The sequence below is a fragment of the Oncorhynchus mykiss genome, chromosome 24, assembly GCF_057628025.1.
Source record: "Oncorhynchus mykiss isolate SJ-2025 chromosome 24, ASM5762802v1, whole genome shotgun sequence".
NCBI lineage: Eukaryota > Metazoa > Chordata > Actinopteri > Salmoniformes > Salmonidae > Oncorhynchus > Oncorhynchus mykiss.
This window is the reverse complement of record NC_143045.1, coordinates 6,202,162-6,216,804: the sequence shown is the minus strand read 5'-3', so window position 1 is coordinate 6,216,804 and position 14,643 is coordinate 6,202,162. Positions and strand designations below refer to the sequence as shown.

Below are 14,643 nucleotides of genomic sequence, written 5' to 3'. Positions count from 1 at the left end.
GTACTGGGTCGTGCAACAAAGGGGGGGAAACAGAAATTACTAATAGTGCCTAGACCTTTCGTGGACACTGTCCTACAGCTAGCCCATTCCCACGTCCTAGGAAGACACCTGGCATGGGACAAAATGATCAAAAGAATCATGCAGAGGTTCTATTGGCCCCGTGTCACCCGAGAAGTGGCCAGGTATTGTAGGACGGGTGATCAATGTCAACATATGGCCACACGTGCGTAATCCTTTGATTCCTCTCACCATTATAGAGACTCCTTTCGAATGCATGGCTATGGACCTTGTGGGACACCTCCCCAAAATCCGCCAGATGACACGAGTACATCATGGTGGTCGTAGATTACGCTACCAAGTTCCCAGAGGCCAAACCCCTTCGCAAAATGTTGTCTAATGGAATCGCAAGGAATTCTTCATGCTGTTCTCCTGGGTGGGCTTCCCCAAGGTGATCCTAACTGACCAGGGAACCCTGTTCATGTCCCAGTTGATGAAGGACATGTGTCGGTTATACCATGTTCAACAGATACGCACAAGCATAATCCACCCGCAGACAAATGGTTTGTGTGAATGTCTGGTGTCCAGAGACAAGAAAAACTGGTACATGCTTCTGCCCCACTTAACCTGTTAGAGCTCTAGGGGCGCTATTTCATTTTTGGATAAAAAACGTTCCCGTTTTAAGCGCGATATTTTGTCACGAAAAGATGCTCGACTATGCATATTCTTGACAGTTTTGGAAAGAAAACACTCTGAAGTTTCAGAATCTGCAAAGATTTTGTCTGTAAGTGCCCCAGAACTCATTCTACAGGCGAAACCAAGATGATGCATCACCCAGGAATTAGCAGAATTTCTGAAGCTCTGTTTTCCATTCTCTCCTTATATGGCTGTGATTGCGCAACGAATGAGCCTACACTTTCTGTCGTTCGCCCAAGGTCTTAGCAGCATTGTGACGTATTTGTAGGCATATCATTGGAAGATTGACCATAAGAGACTACATTTTCCAAGTGTCCGCCTGGTGTCCTGCGTCGAATTCGGTGCGCAATTGCCAGCTGCTTCTACTTTACCATTTGATTCAGGGGAGAAAGCATGTGTCCAAGAACGATGTATCAATGAAGAGATATGTGAAAAACACCTTGATGATTGATTCTAAACAACGTTTGCCATGTTTTCAGTCGATATTATGGAGTTAATTTTGAAAAAAGTTCGCGTTTTGAGGACTGAATTTTCTGATTTTTTTTGGTAGCCAAATGTGATGTATAAAACGGAGCTATTTCTAATACACAAGGAATCTTTTTGGAAAAACTGAGCATCTGCTATCTAACTGAGAGTATCCTCATTGAAAACATCAGAAGTTCTTCAAAGGTAAATGATTTTATTTGAAGGCTTTTATGTTTTTGTTAATGTTGCGTGCTGGATGCTAACGCTAATGCTAACGCTAAATGCTAACGCGAAATGCTAACGCTAGCTAGCTACTTTTACACAAATGATTGTTTTCCTATGGTTGAGAAGCATATTTTGAAAATCTGAGATGACAGTGTTGTTTACAAAAGGCTAAGCTTGAGAGATGGCATATTTATTTCATTTCATTTGCGATTTTCATAAATAGTTGACGTTGTGTTATGCTAATGAGCTTGCTGATAGATTTACACAATCCTGGATACAGGGGTTTTTTCATAGCTAAACGTGACGCAGAAAACGGAGCGATTTGTCCTAAACAAATAATCTTTCAGGAAAAACTGAACATTTGCTATCTGAGAGTCTCCTCATTGAAAACATCTGAAGTTCTTCAAAGGTAAATGATTTTATTTGAATGCTTTTCTGTTTTTTTGTGTAAATGTTGCCAGCTGAATGCTAATGCTAAATGCTACGTTAGCCATCAATACTGTTACACAAATGCTTGTTTTGCAATGGTTGAGAAGCATATTTTGAAAATCTGAGATGACAGTGTTGTTAACAAAAGGCTAAGCTTGAGAGCTAGCATATTTATTTCATTTCATTTGCGATTTTCATGAATAGTTAACGTTGCGTTATGGTAATGAGCTTGAGTCTGTATTCACGATCCCGGATCCGGGATGGGGAGATCAGAAAGGTTAAAGTTTGCCCTGCATAGAAGTACCCCAGGCATTCACTGGGTTCTCCCCATTCAAACTGAGGGATCCTCGACAGAGCCAAGGAGATCTGGGAGGCACAACCATGCATGTTCCGGTTGACGATAGAACATGTTACCCTGATGAAGGACCGCCTGTCAGCAGTCTGGCCCATAGTAAATGAGTATATGGAGAAGGCGCAACGGACTCAAAGCCGGGCCTACGATAAGTCAGCGACACCCAGGGACTTCGCCATGGGAGAAGGGGAGGCCCTACGAGGTAACGGAAAGGGTCTCACTGGTCAGTTACCTCATCAAGCAACCGGACAGGAGAAAGAAGGTCCAACTCTATCACATCAACGTGTGAGAGATGCCCTGCTGCAGGCGCGCCGTGACCAAACTCTCCTGCCGGAGCAGTCGAGATAGCTAGACAAGCTGATTATGCAATTCAGCAGGGTATTCCCTTCCCAGGACAAACATCATATCCACACTGAACCAGGCAAGAAGGTGCATACCCGGCCTTACGGGATTCCCGAGACCTGCCGAGTCATCGCAAAGGATGAGAAAAGGGAGATGCTAAGGATGAAGGTGATCAAGCCATCTACGAGTGAGTGGTTCAGTCCCATAGTTCTGGTCCCCAAACCCGAAGGTAGTATGAGGCTCTGCAGCAACTTTAGGGGTGTAATCGCCATCTCCACGTTTGACGCGTATCCCGTGCCCCACATGGATGAACTCCTGGAGGCCTTAGGAAAGGCCAAGTTCATCACCACCCTGGATTTTACGAAGGGATATTTGCAAGTGCTGGTGGCTCCGGAGGACCGCCCAAAGACTGCCTTCACCACACCAGAAGGGCTTTTTCAGTATGTGAGGATGCCCTTCGAACTGCATGGGGCTGCGGCAGCTTTCCAACGTTGCATGGATGCCATTCTACGGCCCCATCAAGAGTATGCGGTGGCGTACATAGACAATGTGGTCATCCACAGCGAGGATTGGGATAGCCACCTCCTGCAACTACGGGCGGTGCTTGTGAGCCTGGAGGGTACAGGGCTGATGGCCAATCCCCCAAAAATGTTATCTGCTGCCTGGGATACACCATGGGGAATGGAAAAATACACCCACAAAAGACCAGGGCCATTTGAGACTGGCCTCGGCCCCAGACGAAGCGGGACGTCAGGGCCTTCTTGGGGATAACGGGATATTATCGCCATTTCATCCCTGGATATGCAACCATTGCCACCCCCCTCACATGCCACATCAAGAAAAAGCTGCCAAACCATGTAGCGTGGAAGGACAAGACAGAAGACGCCTTCCAGTTGCTAAAAGATAGCCTTTGCTCAGATCCCATCCTGCAGGCCCCTGACTCTCCCAAGAGTTCATTGTGCAGGTAGACACCTCAGATACGGTGTTCAGAGCCGTCCGAGCTCAGGGTGAAAGCGAAGCTGAGAGTCCTATTCTCTTTATAAGTAGGAAGCTCAGTGATCGGGAACAGGGATATGCTACGGTAGAGCTAGAGGCCCTAGCCATTAAGTGGGCCCTCGATTATCTCCGTTACTACCTACTCGGGCATAGGTTTGCCCTCGTTACTGACCATGCTCCCCTCACGTGGATGGCCGGTAAGAGAAACAATAACAACATAATATCCAGATTTCTTGCTTTACAACCGTTCTCTTTCCATGTTATCCACAGGGCTGGATCGAGGAGCGGGAATGCGGATGCGCTGTCCCGACGCGACCAAGACAATGCTTCTGGCGCCCGGCCCTCCGACCCGGGCCTGAGGGGGGAGGTATGTGGAAGGACCACCAGAAGGCAGGCTGCTCCCACAGACAGTAGCCCAGCCCGGCATGTGAGTCAAGGAGATCAGAGGCAATTAAGCACAGCTGACAGTACTAATGAGCTATTCTCTTTCCCCTACAAGAGAGAGGAGAGAACCGGAGAAAGAGAAGAGCGTTTGCTTCTCCAAGGGGGAGGACATATCTTTCGGAAGGGAGACGAGGGGACAAACTACCTCTGGGGAATGTCCACCACGGATCCGGACCACCACCCGAAGGAAACTCTACACGGGCGGATTGTTAAGGCGGTGACACCTGTGATTTGTGTTACAATTTAAATATACTCTCTTTATGTTCCTTGTTCTTGTAAAGAAGAAGATGTGTGTTTTCCTTTGGAGATAATCCTTGATTGTGTTGGAGTGTTTAAGAAGAAAGAAATATCTCAATAGAGAACTTTGTTCAATTATGTTCACCTTAAATGACAGCCATAATGCAGCTAACTCGCCAACGGGCAGATGGATTGACTACACATTTGAACCATCAAGCCTTAGCAGACATAACAAAAATATATCTAGATTCTATTCCATCTTGATTCAAACAACGTTCCAATATTTAACTAAGGGCAGCTTAGCTAACTATTAGCTCACGCAAAAAAATATTTTGGGAAAACAGAACATTGCTATTAAATTATAACAGTTTTAGACTGAAGGTTCGCAGAGACAGTTTACGTTTTCAAACCGATTCACGGGCTACAGATGCAACATTTTAGCTCAAAATCCATCAATTTTAATGCAGCCTACTGACCGCAATTGCAGATCTTCGCTTCCATCATGAGAATGCCCGGACATGTGGAAAGCGCTATGTACCCCAATGGATAATGGGCCTATGACAACCATTATTAGCCTATATAACATTTACTGTAACATCACTTTTACAGTCTACAACAATATTTTGTCAATGGATAAACAGGGAATTACCGTGCGTTTTTTACTGTAAAAACTACATACATTTGTTACAGTGTAGGTTTTTCACGCTCAACAGTTTCACATGTGTATCAAGAATTGTCCACCACCCAAAGAACATCTAGACAACTTGATACATCTGTGGGAAGCATTGCAGTCAACATGAGCCAGCATCCCTCTGGAACGTTTTTGACATCTTGTAGAGTCCATACTTCAATGAATTGCCGTGGCAAAAGAGGGGGGATGCTATTCAACTCAGTATTAGGAAGGTGTTTGTAAGGTTTGGTATACTCTAGCCTATAAACATTCTAAGGAGGTTGTATTATGCTATCATAGGTACTCTACTGTAGTCATGGCTACATTGTTCAAATATTATAAAACTGCACTCTTGTGATTCATCTTCATGAATCTCAGTTGTCTCAACAGTAGGAGGAGGAATAAAGCGGTTGCACTGTAGGTGTAGGCGAGTGGAGATTACACACCTATGATTAAAAAGGCAGCTACTGTACCTGTCATAGACTGTCTAGAATTGGAATGACAGTACTGACAATTATCCAAGGACTTTGCCCTGCCATTGCTTTCACACATCTGACATTGTGCACCTGCCACAGAGAGTCAGGTGTTTACCTGAATAACTGTAGAAGTGCTGTCTGTTACCCAGTTAACAAAACCTTGCTTTGTGTGTAGTTTTTAAAATAAACTAGGCTGTGTTCGGTGTGAGAGATATTATTTTTGCTATCAAAGTTGTGCTGCATGTCCTTGATCAGCCCATGCTGTGGTCTCCCTATGGCTCTAAGGCCAGGCCTTAGTTGCCATACATTTGAGCTTACAGTATTTTAGCTTACATTCATTCCATAGAGAGAGGATATTCCAATGCTGTTGTATATTTAATCGGCACTTGGCAAATCAGAGAGGGGCTGAGGAATCAAACATCTTGGTAAGCTGCTTTCATCCCTTAGAACTTGATAGGAGAGTGAATTGAATTACCGTAAAGCTCATTCTGATTCTGTTTATGTGGGGGCGAATTGAAGCTACATTGTTTATCATAGAGCCAAATGTCCTACCCTGTGATTCAGCTAAAGCCGGTTTTGTGATAACAGCTTTGTGTTCATCATGTTTGGAGAGGAAGCCAGAAACCAACGTCTTAAAGGGACCTCTCCTATTTAAGGGATATATTTTTGCGGAACACATGAAACATAGCTCAAAGTTTATGAATTTGAGAGTGGTTACATTTCCCTAGCCCCATCCCTCAGCTTAAGCAGGGTTACACATCTATGATTAAACAGGTAGCTAGATACCTGTTACAGGCTGTCTAGAATTGGAATGAGAGTACTGACAATTATCCCAAGAGTTTGGGATAATTGGAACGTTGTTTGAATCCAGATGGAATCGAATCTAGATATATTTTTGTTATGTCTGTTATGGCTTGATGGTTCGAATGTGTAATCAATCTATCTGCCCTTCCCCTTCCCCTGCCATTGCTTGCACACATCTGACATTAGCTGATAGCTGTGCACCCAGTAGCGGTGTGTGGGTAAAATCATTGGGGAAGCCAATCCCCCCCCCCCCCCCTCCTCCAACAAAAGCCATATTACTACCTATGGCTTGCAACCGTGATATAGCTTTTAGGCCGAGAAAATAGTGGCAGAATCAACCACATGAAGCATATTGCATGTACAGTAACAGAAAGTTACATGACCTACAGCATGGTCAATCAAGATAATGTTTCCGACATTTTCGGACCACTAAACAACTTAATTTAGAACCACAGAGAGTTACCGCAAGTCACAAAGAAAACAGGAGCTGCCTCCACTATTCCTTCAACATTTCAACATCAGCAAATCACCTCTGCTTAGTCTAATACAATGACAACTAAAAGATACCAAAAACAATTTAGTCCACTCAACGTAAGCTAAATATGATCTGGCTGTCCATGGTTCTGATATCTGTGTGCGTGTGTGTGTGTGTGTGTGTGTGTGTGTGTGTACGCATTTGTTCAAGTAGAAAAACATGTTGAGTCCCCTTACTTGTAGAGAAACGCCAATGCTATCCTCCTCTTTTTCATGTTGACGAAACGTCTATCACTCAGCCATACAGTACATGCTTACATTTTTTGTTGTCCAAGGCTACCTGGCTAAAATGCTTGCTCACATGCCAAACTTCCATTCATGGGCAACGTTTGCTAGTTAACATTAGCGTTCTACATCTAGCTACATACTGAACTTATATCCACTCATGCCAGAGGCACAACAATGTATGAATTAATGATTGGATCAGAATCGCTGTTATAATCATTATCCAGTACGGAGAATTAAGTAAAACCAGAAGTCCAAATCCCTATCTCCATCCATGGCTAATTAAGGAATGGGGCAATTTTAGCTAGCTAGCTAGCTAGCTAGACACCGGAGGACAACAACACAAGGAGATGCAACAATTAAAGTGTTTCTGTCAATGACGTACAGTATGCTCTCAATGGGATTTTATAGGAGTGATGCCAAAATCCATGCTAACTTCCCTTGACACTTTTTTTTTTGGTGTGCCAGGACCATTCGCAGTTGTGCTAGCTCAGTTTAGCACAACACTGATTGGCACATTTTGTATACCCTTTTTATCAAGGCAAGCCAAATGCTCGCTGGCTTCCCTTGCCTTTTGTGCTACGGGCGGCAACAATGTCATACTCGTTTGGACCAGAACGCATCAGACACTTAGAGAAACAGAGAAGTGCTGTTTTGCTGGTTTGGATGCTTTCTCCTGTGAGATATATTCAGCCTCTTGCAAATTGAAGGAGAATTATGAAACACAGAGAGACGAAAGATACATTATTTGATGTTATTTTTTATTGGTCCATTTTTGGGGGGGAAACCTGGCTTCCCTCGGGATCTATGAATACATACTACTGGTCAGATGTTCACCTGAATAACTGTAGAAGTGAAGTCTGTTACCCTGTTACCAAAACCTTGCTTTAGTTTTTAAAACGCTAAAGGGACTCTTAAAGGTTGCCATACATTTGAGCTTACAGTATTTTAGCTTACATTCATTCCATAGAGAGAGGATATTCCAATGCTGTTGTATATTTAAATCGTCACTTGGCAAATCAGAGAGGGGCTGAGGAATCAAACATCTTGGTAAGCTGCTTTCATCCCTTAGAACATGATAGGAGAGTGAATTGAATTACCGTAAAAGCTCATTCTGATTCTTTTTATGTGGGGGTGAATTGAAGCCACATTGTTTACCATAGGGCCAAATGTCCTACCCTGTGATTCAGCTAAACCCTGTTTTGTGAAAACAGCTTTGTGTTCATCATGTTTGGAGAGGAAACCAATGTCTAAAAGTGACCGCTCCTCTTTAAGGAATATATTTTGGAGGAACACATTGACATTATGAAATATTTTTCTAAATCTATGAATTTGAGTGGTTACATTTTCCCAGACCCATTTGTAACACTTGACATTACGTTGCTGTTATACCTAGTAATGATGTAATTGCTACTGAACTGTAGTAAACTTTAATCCAACTAAGTTTAATTGAAGCCAAACCGTGCAATCTACATTTCCAAATATTACCTCAGTTCTGATTGGTCTATATGAATTCATATGAATTTAACTAAGATGTATCTTTATCTAAAATTATTTACATAATGTAATGTGAAAACTAAGACGGCTGGAAAAAATGTATTCAACACTCCATAGCATGTTGACAGTCTTGCACTGGTGAGCGCATTAAATGGAGTTCTTATTTCATGCTCCATGGGCACTGCCAAGTCTCTAAACTGCAGCTGGGCTAAACATTGAGACATGGGCCAAAGTGCGCATTCCAACCCAGTCCCTCTCTCAGGTTAGAGTGATTTATTTATTTTCTGAGACAGTCTCTTTCTTCTGATCTGCTTCCTTGCATCTCCATTCTACTCCCTGTCAGTTACTCCGGTGAGCAGCAAGTACAGTGTTCCGACCAGACAAAGTTCTGAACAATCAACGGTTAGTGTAGTTCATTTTCGAGAAGTGCTATACATAATGACATGACAACTACTATAACATTAGAACTTTAATGAATTACAGAATTATATACTAGCCATTAGGAATATTGTTGTAACAAAAGATAAGATTATTAACCAGTTCTCAAGATATTCTAATAACGGTTCTGTTCCAGATTACTTTTGTTCCCGGTTCTGTTTCCGCTCCTCAAAAAACAGTTCGTTTTTGCTTCTGTTCCCTGAACCGGTTCCAACCTCTGCTACAAACAAAATGTTGTTTAGTATTATGAAGATGTCACGAGTGACCTCAAAATAAATGTTTGCTCTTGTAATTTATTAGCGAGAAAATAAGTGGGAAACATGAATTTAGCCAATCATTGGAGGTCTGGCCAGTCTTCAAATAGATTGTGGGATCCCGGAGGATAAATGAAAAGTCCTCTATTTGATGCTTTGCATTGTTTTGGCCTAATTGGCACATCCCACAGCACGTACACAGATATTGTCAAAACGGAGGGTTTCATTTAAAAAGCTAGTGGTTAGGACAGATTTAGGGCAGCTGGGTAGATACACGTTTGCATAGGAAGGTTTGGTTTCACTTGCATGTCAAGATAACAATATATGTTCTGCATATACAGGCTCTAGATAAAACAGTTGTGATGGTGATGACATTGTAATCAATATTTGAAGACAATATTGTGATTTGAAGTGAGGAAAGTCAGGAAACACATTATAAAATACATTTTGACTATCTGCTTTGGATGAACATCTGCAATATCAATATATCACTGTTTTAGTGTAATTCAAGGTTTAAAATCAATGTAACTTTTGATATATTCTGTCTTAGAGAAGCAGTTGTTGTACAAATGCAATTAGGTATCAGATTCCCATTAAAAGTGGGGCAGCAAGATCTTCAGAAGGTACTTGACGCACCTTTTGAAAAGTATAGTGGACTCGGTGTCCCTCACTCATTACTACACACAACAACTTCTAGCAGTGCCATTAAACTGAAGGAGACAGACTACATTCATTATGGGCCTGTCTCTTTGACAAACAATGATAGCATTTCGAATTCACTGCACCTAGGGAAACCTTCGCAAACCTTTACAGGGCTAGGGTGTGCGTGTTCTACCAGGAAGTGAATTCAAATAAAATAATAGAATGGGTATGAATACAGGACAGAGAACGCTTCTTCTGACATTCTTCCCCGATTTTTGTATTGCTTATTTTTGTTATCGTAGAAACGTTTTGTAGAAACGTTTGAGTCTCATTGCTGACTGAGGGAATCAAGGGTTAATACTTTTCTCTTTTGTGAAAAATGACAAGGGGTACGTTATGCTCCAACACAACTATTTTCACACCTCTAACGATCTGAGATTTGAAACTTTGTTTTCATGACAACAGACAAACAAGGAGATGCATATGCCAATAAAGGTAATCCACAGAAACTGTGGGAAAAAGGGGACACTGTTTACTGTTTATGTTCTGCTGAAGTGTTTATAGTTGGATGAATTAACAAAAAATGACTGAGATGCATGTCTATGTCATTTCCTGTCCACAATATGCCAGGAGTAAGCTTGATAGTAACATCTACATTCCTGCTGGGAAAACAAGAAAGACTAAAATAGGATTAGGGTTCTGAACAATATGCAAGGTTCTGAACCAAGGTTATTATAGTAAACTAATACTGAAACTAAAACAAAAACTAATCGTGAAAAACATTTGTGAACTGAAAATAAAAATAATCACAATCATGTTTGAAAAAGTAAAACTATACTGAATGTATTATCTTTGAGTCCAAAACTAAGGAACTGTTATGGAGATGACAATGTCAAATCAAATCAAATCATATTTGTCACATACACAGGGTTAGCAGATGTTAATGCGAGTGTAGCGAAATGCTTGTGCTTCTAGTTCCGACAATGCAGTAATAATCAACAAGTAATCTAGCTAACAATTCCAAAACTACTACCTTATAGACACAAGTGTAAGGGGATAAAGAATATGTACATAAAGATATATGAATGAGTGATGGTACAGAGCGGCATAGGCAAGACACAGTAGATGGTATTGAGTGCAGTATATACATATGAGATGAGTATGTAAACAAAGTGGCATAGTTAAAGTGGCTAGTGATACATGTATTACATTAAGATGCAGTAGATGATAGAGTACAGTATATACAAATACATATGAGTTGAATAATGTAGGGTATGTAAACATTATATTAGGTAGCATTGTTTAAAGTGGCTAGTGATATATTTTACATAATTTCCCATCAATTCCCATTATTAAAGTGGCTGGAGTTGAGTCAGTGTGTTGCCAGCAGCCACTCAATGTTAGTGGTGGCTGTTTAACAGTCTGATGGCCTTGAGATAGAAGCTGTTTTTCAGTCTCTCGGTCCCAGCTTTGATGTACCTGTACTGACCACGCCTTCTGGATGATAGCGGGGTGAACAGGCAGTGGCTCGGGTGGTTGTTGTCCTTGATGATCTTTATGGCCTTCCTGTGACATCGGGTGGTGTAGGTGTCCTGGAGGGCAGGTAGTTTGCCCCCGGTGATGCGTTGTGCAGACCTCACTACCCTCTGGAGAGCCTTACGGTTGTGGGCGGAGCAGTTGCCGTACCAGGCGGTGATACAGCCCGACAGGATGCTCTCGATTGTGCATCTGTAGAAGTTTGTGAGTGCTTTTGGTGACAAGCCAAATTTCTTCAGCCTCCTGAGGTTGAAGAGGCGCTGCTGCGCCTTCTTCACGATGCTGTCTGTGTGGGTGGACAAATTCAGTTTGTCTGTGATGTGTACGCCGAGGAACTTAAAACTTACTACCCTCTCCACTACCGTCCCATCGATGTGGATAGGGGGGTGTTCCCTCTGCTGTTTCCTGAAGTCCACAATCATCTCCTTAGTTTTGTTGACGTTGAGTGTGAGGTTATTTTCCTGACACCACACTCCGAGGGCCCTCACCTCCTCCCTGTAGGCCGTCTCGTCGTTGTTGGTAATCAAGCCTACCACTGTTGTGTCGTCCGCAAACTTGATGATTGAGTTGGAGGCGTGCGTGGCCACGCAGTCGTGGGTGAACAGGGAGTACAGGAGAGAGCTCAGAACGCACCCTTGTGGGGCCCCAGTGTTGAGGATCAGCGGGGTGGAAATGTTGTTGCCTACCCTCACCACCTGGGGGCGGCCCGTCAGGAAGTCCAGTACCCAGTTGCACAGGGCGGGGTCGAGACCCAGGGTCTCGAGCTTGATGACGAGCTTGGAGGGCACTATGGTGTTAAATGCCGAGCTGAACAGCATTCTCACATAGGTATTCCTCTTGTCCAGATGGGTTAGGGCAGTGTGCAGTGTGGTTGAGATCGCATCGTCTGTGGACCTATTTGGGCGGTAAGCAAATTGGAGTGGGTCTAGGGTGTCAGGTAGGGTGGAGGTGATATGGTCCTTGACTAGTCTCTCAAAGCACTTCATGATGACGGAAGTGAGTGCTACGGGGCGGTAGTCATTTAGCTCAGTTACCTTAGCTTTCTTGGGAACAGGAACAATGGTGGCCCTCTTGAAGCATGTGGGAACAACAGACTGGGATAGGGATTGATTGAATATGTCCGTAAACACACCTTCCAGCTGGTCTGCGCATGCTCTGAGGTCGCGGCTGGGGATGCCGTCTGGGCCTGCAGCCTTGCGAGGGTTGACACGTTTAAATGTTTTCCTCACGTTGGCTGCAGTGAAGGAGAGTCCGCATGCTTTAGTTGCGGGCCGTGTCAGGTGCACTGTATTGTCCTCAAAGCGGGCAAAAAAGTTATTTAGTCTGCCTGGGAGCAAGACATCCTGGTCCGTGACGGGCCGGTTGTCTTTTTGTAATCCGTGATTGACTGTAGACCCTGCCACATACCTCTTGCGTCTGAGCCGTTGAATTGAGTTTCTACTTTGTCTCTATACTGATGCTTAGCTTGTTTGATTGCCTTGAGGAGGGAATAGTTACACTGTTTGTATTCGGTCATGTTTCCGGTCACCTTGCCCTGATTAAAAGCAGTGGTTCGGGCTTTCAGTTTCACGCGAATGCTGCCATCAATCCACGGTTTCTGGTTTGGGAATGTTTTAATCGTTGCTATGGGAACGACATCTTCAACGCACGTTCTAATGAACTCGCTCACCGAATCAGCGTATTCGTCAATGTTGTTGTCTGACGCAATACGAAACATATCCCAGTCCACGTGATGGAAGCATTCTTGGAGTGTGGAGTCAGATTGGTCAGACCAGCGTTGAACAGACCTCAGCGCGGGAGCTTCTTGTTTTAGTTTCTGTCTGTAGGCAGGGATCAACAAAATTGAGTCGTGGTCAGCTTTTCCGAAATATTTGAAGTCAATATTATGATTTGAAGTGAGGAAAGTCAGGAAACATACAGTATGTAAAGTATTATAAAATACATTGACTGTAGGCTTTGGATGAACAACTGTAATATCAATATACCACTGTTTTAGTGTAATTTAAGGTTTAAAATCAATGTAACGTTTGGTATATTCTATCTTAGAGAAGCAGTTGCTATACGAATGCAATTAAGTATCAGATTCCCATTAAAAGTGTGGCAGCAAGATCTTCAGAAGGTGCAAAAAAAACTTCTAGCAGTGCCATTAAACCAGTGGTGGAAAAATTGAGTAAAAGTAAAGATACCTTAATAGAAAATGACTAGAGGAAAAGTTCAGTCACCCAGTAAAATACTACTTGAGTAAAAGTATAATACTAGTTGGTTTTAAATATACTTAAGTATTAAAAGTATAAATAGTTTTAAATTCCTTTTATTAAGCAAACCAGACGTGACCATTTTCTTGTTTTTTTTTAATTAATTTACGTATAGCCATGGGCACACCAACACTCAGACATAATTTACCAACAAAGCATGTATTTAGTGAGTCCGCCAGATAAGAGGCAGTAGGGATGACCAGGGATGTTCTCTTGATACGTGTGTGAATTAGACAATTGTCGTGTCCTGCTACAGTAAGCATTCAAAATCTAACGAGTACTTTTGCGTGTTAGGGAAAATGTATGGAGTAAAAAGTACATTATTTTCTTTAGGAATGTAGTGAGGTAAAGTAATAGTTGTCAAAAAGTAAAGTAAAGTACAAATACCCCCCAAAACTACTTGAGTAGTACTTTCAAGTATTTTTTACTTAAGTACTTTACACCACTGTATTAAACTGAAAGAGACAGACTACATTTAGAAAGGAATGATAAAAAAAAAAAATGTAAACTGAAATAAAATAATTAACAAATCCTTTTGAAAAACGAAAACTATACTTAATAATGTATTTATTTTTGACTCCAAGGCGAATTATAAAAAAACAGTTCAGTTTTACTTTATTTTCTTAAAATGGGCACAAATCTTATGGGATTTTCAATGGCGATTTCAAGCTTTTTTTCAGGTGAGGTTTTCAAGCTTCTGAATCTGGTGGGTCACATCGAGATTGACTTTAATTTAAAAGTAGACTCAGTGAGATGACGTTGCTGTAAGCAGCACTGTATATATTGGTCGTATTCTCCTGCTCAGATGCCGATGACGTGGCATGCAACCCTTGGTTGAAGCTTGCAACATCTGAGCAGTTGAATGTGAGCATGATGTGGTTAGCTGATAAGTAAAATACCTATCGAGGTGTTGTATGATCTGACAGGCATCAGCAATATCTGAGCAGAGGAATGCCCCTATAGAGATGAGTGTGATGTGAGACATTGCTCTCACACAGTCACACAGAGTAAATGCACGGGTGTGCTTCATGCTGCTACAACGCCACGCTGCTACATAGGTAAGGGACCAAGACAATGTGGAAGTTTAGGCTCGCGCTTCAACTCTACTGGTTGTTGAGGAAATTGACCC

The 14,643-nt window shown here is 42.4% G+C and overlaps 1 long non-coding RNA gene across 1 annotated transcript; it reads left to right on the top strand.

The window, feature by feature from the left end:
* Window positions 1–633: 633 nt before the first annotated feature.
* LOC149972348 (uncharacterized) lies at window positions 634–10,249 on the top strand. Its single transcript, XR_016491468.1, has 3 exons — window positions 634–1,362; window positions 3,773–3,869; window positions 4,002–10,249. It is a non-coding gene; the product is annotated as an uncharacterized LOC149972348 (long non-coding RNA).
* The last annotated feature ends 4,394 nt before the right edge of the window (window positions 10,250–14,643 follow it).